Raw genomic sequence first — 6344 nt, forward strand, 5'->3', positions numbered from 1 at the left:
AGAGGCAGATGGGAGATAGGAACTGAAAAACAGCTGGATCATCTGCTGCTCACAAAGCCGGGGTGTGTGTGTGTTTGTCCCAAACCCCAGTTTGAGAACCCTTGCCTCATGCGTTTCTTCCTCTCCCTCCAAGGCAAGATCCAGATGCGGCTCAAACTCCTCTCTCTAGTGCTTTCATGCCTGGACTAGATTGGGTGCAGTAAAATCCATTAGATATGGAGGTTTCAGGCCATGTTCCATGCTGCAATAGCCCTTGCTGCTTTGTTTGTTCCTGGTGCACTGCTTCCACTGGGTTGCTGCTTTTTCTAAACTACTGCCACCATGTTTCAAGTAAGGTTTGCTCTCATTCAAGGATCAAGTAGGAGTATATAACAAAAAGTCTATAACGTATACAACAAGTACATATATGTAGGAGTATATAACCAAATCAGAAAAGTTGGTTTCAACATCTGAGTCTCTCCTGGGCGCTTTCCAGATTACACACTACAACAACTATTTGTCCGTTAAGTGTGCTTCTGTATTGCCTGTGTTTTGACATTGCAGTCCCTGCGCTGTCAGCAAGGTGCTGTTCACATTTCTGATGTCTTCTTTTGGGTTCTATCTTTGCGTTACAGTGCTACAACGTTATATTTCCTACTGAATTCCACATACATGGATACAGAAGAAGGAGTTCTCCAACTTCTCAGACTGGCTTTGTTTGTTGGACAAGAAGGTTTTGGGGTTGGGTGTTTGTTGTTGTTTTTGTAACCTCCTTAGAGCTCTACCTTCAGTAGACTTAACAAAAACAACAGCACCTTTTTAAACACTTTTATTTCTTCTAGCTTTTACTTCCCCTAAGAAAATTTCCCCATCCTTAGCTAAAGAACTGAGGATGAGGACAAACAAAGAGAAAGGAGCGTAAACTTAAAGAAACTGTAAGAAGATATGGAAGACCTTCACTAGTTAGTCTTTCCGAAATAGTATACACCAGTTACAGTTGAAGTTAAAAGTGACCTGGAATATTTGCCAGGTCTAAATATTATGGCATCAAAGAGCTAGGAACTGGCATTAAGAAGGATATGCAGGGACATGAAGAACCTCTCAGCACATCCTCATATTGTTTCTGAAGGCATCATGAAAGAATCTTCTCATTGTTCATAGATGGAAATGGAAGCAGTTGGAAGAATATTTCTACTCTTGTTGGCCTATTCAGTGTTGGCCGATGAAGGAGAAGCTGCAGGAATTCTTTCTTGAGTGCCCAGAGGATGGACTTTACATCCAAGATAGTGGCACCTCCTGGCAAGAAGACAGGGATAATCTTCTGACTTTACTATGAGGAAGGAGTTCTCTGACCTCCCAGACTGGCTTTGTCTTTTAGACAGAAAGCAGGTTTTTGAAGAGCTCCTCGGAGTTTGTGGATGACACCAAGTTGTTCAAAATAGTTAATACCCTAGTAACCTGCAAAGAGCATGATTGCTTGTTTGATGGCTGATTGGTTTGTCTATATTATTAATTCTCCAAGATGGGCCGTGTGTGGGGACGTGGCAGAAAGGAGGCAATTGGCTGACAGAGTGGAGGGCAGCGATTGGCTGACAGCCCGTGAGAGTTTGGAAGGCAGCAGCCGGAGAGGAGTGTGAAAGCCAGGGAGTTTGGGGACTGGGGACAGAGTTTGTGGAGGGCTGCAACATAAAGTGCCAGGGAATTTGGCAGATGGAGGTGGGTGGAGGTTTGCCACCTCAAAACGTGCTAAGGAGCTTGAGGCTGCAATGGAGGGTAAATGGAGACTGAAGGACCATTGGACAATGACAAGTTGACACAGGCGAGCGAGAGAGGTGTGTAGGGGGGAGAGAGAGTTGTGTGGGGGGAGAGAGAGTGAGTGAGAGAGTTGTGTGTGGGGGGAGAGCGAGCGAGAGAGGTGTGGGGGGGGAGAAAGCGCGAGTGAGAGAGGTGTGTGGGGGGAGAGAGCGAGCGAGAGAGGTGTGTGGGGGAGAGAGAATTGTGGGGGGGGGAGAGAGAATGAGAGAGTTGTGTGGGGGGGAGAGAGAGAGAGAGAGGTGTGTGTGTGTGGGGGAGAAAGCACGAGCGAGAGAGGTGTGTGGGGGGAGAGAGTGAGTGAGAGAGGTGTGTAGGGGGGAAAGAGAGTTGTGTGTGGGGGGAGAGAGTGAATGAGAGAGTTGTGTGAGGGGGAGAGCGAGCGAGAGGTGTGTGTGTGGGGGAGAAAGTGCAAGCGAGAGAGGTGTGGGGGGGAGAGAGCGAGTGAGAGAGGTGTGTAGGGGGAGAGAGAGCGAGAGAGGTGTGTGTGGGGGAGCAAGAAAGGTGGGGGGAGAGAGAATGAGTGAGAGACATGGGGGAGAGAGAAGTGTGAGGGGGAGCGGTGTGTCGGGGAGGGAGCGAGAGAGATGTGTTGGGGAGGGAGGGAGCGAGAGAGGTGTGTTGGGGGAGCGAGTGAGCGAGGGGTGTGTCGGGGGGGAGCGAGCAAGAGAGTTGTGTGCGTGGGGGGGATGCCACAGGCTCATTGCACAACCGCACAGATGCTCTGTGCAGGGTCAGCTAGTTTATTAATTATATGTGTACACCACTGTCTAAACTAAAATGTTGACAGGGCAGTATACAGTTAAAAATAGAAACAAAAATCTAATAGCTATTTTATAAAAGCTGAAAAAAGAAACAAACACTACAATATTAAAACAGCAGGCTAAAAACAATGGCTCACATACAAAGTGATGCCAGTCAAATGTAGAGTACATGTAACCGTTCCCTGCTCCCCAGACAGACCCCTGAGCTTCTTGAAAAGCCTTTGCCAAGGATCAAGGGACCCACTGCAAAGCTATGTGCTGCAATGCAATGCTGCAAAGGGAGGAGAAAGGGCATGGAAACTGGGTGGAGTTTCACTAGCAAAGCAAGTGTTTCCATCCAGCAGTCTCCCCTCCTCCTGCAGCTGCTCACACCATAGCCCATGGCATTAATAAAGGTCCCTTAAGGTTCAGTAAGGGCTTTTCGGAGAAGCGCAGCTATAAGCTAGGTGGCGTCATGTAAAATCATGTATCTAACCACTTTGACTGTCTTGGGAGAAAGGTGGTGTGCAAGGGTAGTAAATAATTAATAAATCTGGTTGGTCACAGTATGAAACAGGATGCTGGATTAGCTGGACCATTTATCTGACCCAACAGAGTTCTTCTTAAGTTTCCCTTATAAAGTAAGATTAACCCTGTCTTGTGACTCAGAGGGCTTGCTATCTCAGATGTAAGAATGCCCTGTTGAAACCTAGAATAATGGAATTTATAGCAAGTATATGTTTACCCTTTTAAACTTCCTCTTGCTTACTAATCATAGCTATGATTTTGTTGTCATTGGTTAGAATCTAGAGAAACCTGGAAGAGGAAGCAAGAGTGTTCGTGCTGATTGAGTTTGAAACAGCATACGCTGAGGAATCAGATTTCACAGCAACAGCTTGCTTATAATAATAAAGCAACAATAACAGAGGTTAATCTGAGTGAGGGTTTTCTAGGGTTTAGCTCTGGAACCTCTTCTGAATCTCAGGAGGACTCTTCTCTAAGGGTCTCACCCAACCAGAACGTTACTTTTATATTCAGGCAGGACCATCCCAGATAACGCATTGATTCTGGAATGACCACTGCTAGATCCCTCACTTTTCACAGGGCATCAAATCATTGCCCTCCCATATTTTCCATACACTTCTTCCGTGTCTTTTGAGACACAGAGAATTAGACTTTACTTTCTTGCAAAGAACAAAACACTAGCGCAATTGCCACAGGTGCAGATTGTTCTTAGTGCTATTCTTCCATCTTTTTGAAGAGGTATGGTTTTTGAAAATACAGCTTTTATTTTAAAAAATACAATCTACTAATAAATTGGCACCCCGACTTCTGATATGCAGAATACTAATTAAACAAATGCATAAAACTGTCAGAATGTAAAAGTACTTACACTAGACAGGGTTTTTAAGATATGGGCTGACATAACAGGTAGACTTCCATCTATGGTGGGGACCCACTGTGGCTGCTGCCCAACTAAAAAGGCAGCTTCAATGGGGTAGTGATGGGGCTGCTATGGATTATTTTAAAACCACTTCTGGGCAGCAGAGCAGCATTGGGATGCCTTTTAAGCTGCGCAGCCGGCCCAGCGGGTCCCTACCATTGACTGTGGGCTGCTCTTCATGTCAGCCATGCATTTTGTTATACTGAAAAGCAGTCCTAGCTGCTGTATACAAGTGCAGTAGATTGCAGTTGGGAGTCTCTTTATAATTCCAGTTTGTGAGGAAAATACTTTTTCAGCAAAAAAACAACAACAAATCCTTATACCTGGATTTGCTATTACTTTCAACAGGGTTATAGTTTTGTCCATTATGTCTCATATTTTGTTGCATCAGCCTCTGGCTGAGAGTGCTCCCCCCCCCCATTTCCATGCTACTTACAATTTTGGGGCTATAAGGAGGAGTATGATCAGCTGTTGTTGAATTCTTCCTACTTCTATATTTTCAATAAAAGCATCTTAGGTTTCAAAACTATATCCAGTTTGTTTGTTTTTTAAACATATTCCATTATTGTAGTTCAGTAATGATGTATTTTATGATATTTCCACCAACAATGCATGTATGATGATTCTGGTTCCACAGATCCTTTCCAAATATGAATATAATATGTATTGCTTATACATATAGTATGTTACATTGTGTTAAGTACCAGTATAAAGCTATTTTAAAGGATAAGTCCTATATATTAGGTTAAGGAATTTAGGAACAAGAAGGATCAGAGAATTTCTCCATGTTTGGTCTAATTCTTCTTCATGTTCCATTTATGAATATAAGATGGCTTTTTACACCAGTTACAATCCCCTAAAATCTGCTACACATGAAAAAGAAGGTGTGTCTGATTCAGTGATCTTAAAATTAATTTCTTAAACTCTGTGAGCTGCTGTTTAAACACGTCTTCAAAATTGTGTTGAAGAGATTAGAGATGTTGGATTTTCAAATACTGGTACCAAGGTTTCATATTTATCTTGGAACTTTTGTTAATAATCTATCTTTGGACATAATATCGAATATATTAGTAATATCTGTGTTTCTCCACAGATGGAATTCACCCACTTTCCTGCCTGGTTGCAAAGTTCCTGTTTCCAAATGGTAGAAATTGGAGAAATGTCTGATGCCAATTTGTTATACCATTGATCCCAAATCTTTAAAGTGGATTGAAGGAATTGATTAGGGGATGAAACTTATTTTTCATCACACAAAAAATATTTCAATTTGTATCCTTTTTTGTTCTGTTCCTGTCCAATTATTATGTTTTGTGAACAACATACTGTAGGATGAAAAGGCATGACTTTGAGGTATACAGTAATGATTTGGGGACTGAGGCTATCATCATGTCTCTTCTCTTCTGCACCTGAGTACATCTTTACCATTTTCATTCTGGTTTCTGGTATTATGTGGGTTTTAAAAAATTGATTATTATAAATGATTTTACTGTTTGTTTTAGCTTTTTGCAAACTGGCTGAGAAAATGCCAGAGCACAGTAGTTTCTTTAATTAAGCCTAAGAGTGTAAATGAAAAATAAAATTTTAAAAATGAAAAAACAGTGGGCTTAAGAAAATAGCACAAGTCTATGCATGTTTACTGGGAAGTAAGTCCCACTATTTTAAATGGAGAGTACTTCCAAGAAAATGCAGGTAACAATGTTCTGGGAGGGCATAACTTGGAGTACAGTGATTTGCATGTTTACGCTTCATTTATGTACCCAGGGTAAGGATGAGGGTCAAAAGATGGTTAGACAAATTCATGAACGATCAGTTTGTCAATGGCACCCCTACATGCAGGGATTATTTTAATTTTATTTTTGTATTTCTATCCTGCTCGTCTTCCAAGGGGCCCAGAACAGTGTACATGATGGTTATATTTATCCTTGCAACAACCCTGGTGAGGTAGGTTAGGCTGAGAGATAAGTGACTGGCCCGGAATAATCCTGTGGGTTTCATGGCTGAATGGGGATTTGAATTTGGGTCTCTTCTCCCTGGTCCCCATCCAACAGTCTAGTCCAGAGTTACACAACTTGGACCCTTCTGCAGATGTTGGACTACAACTTCAATAATCCCTGGCAGTTGGCCTCTGTGGCTGGGAATGATGTAGTACTAAAATAGCTGAAAGGCTGAAGTTATACAGCCCTGCTCTAACCACTACAGCATACACCTCTAACCACTCCACCATGTCATTATACTGCGTACATAGTTATACTGAATAGGAGACAGTGGAGACAAACAATAAGTAAGGGTTGTTGCTTCATGCCCTGACTGCAGGCTTCCAGGAGGCAACTGGCTAGCCACTGCTGTGGAATCAAAATACTGGACTA

This window comes from Hemicordylus capensis, chromosome 2 (genome assembly GCF_027244095.1).
Source record: "Hemicordylus capensis ecotype Gifberg chromosome 2, rHemCap1.1.pri, whole genome shotgun sequence".
Classification (NCBI taxonomy): Eukaryota; Metazoa; Chordata; class Lepidosauria; order Squamata; family Cordylidae; genus Hemicordylus; species Hemicordylus capensis.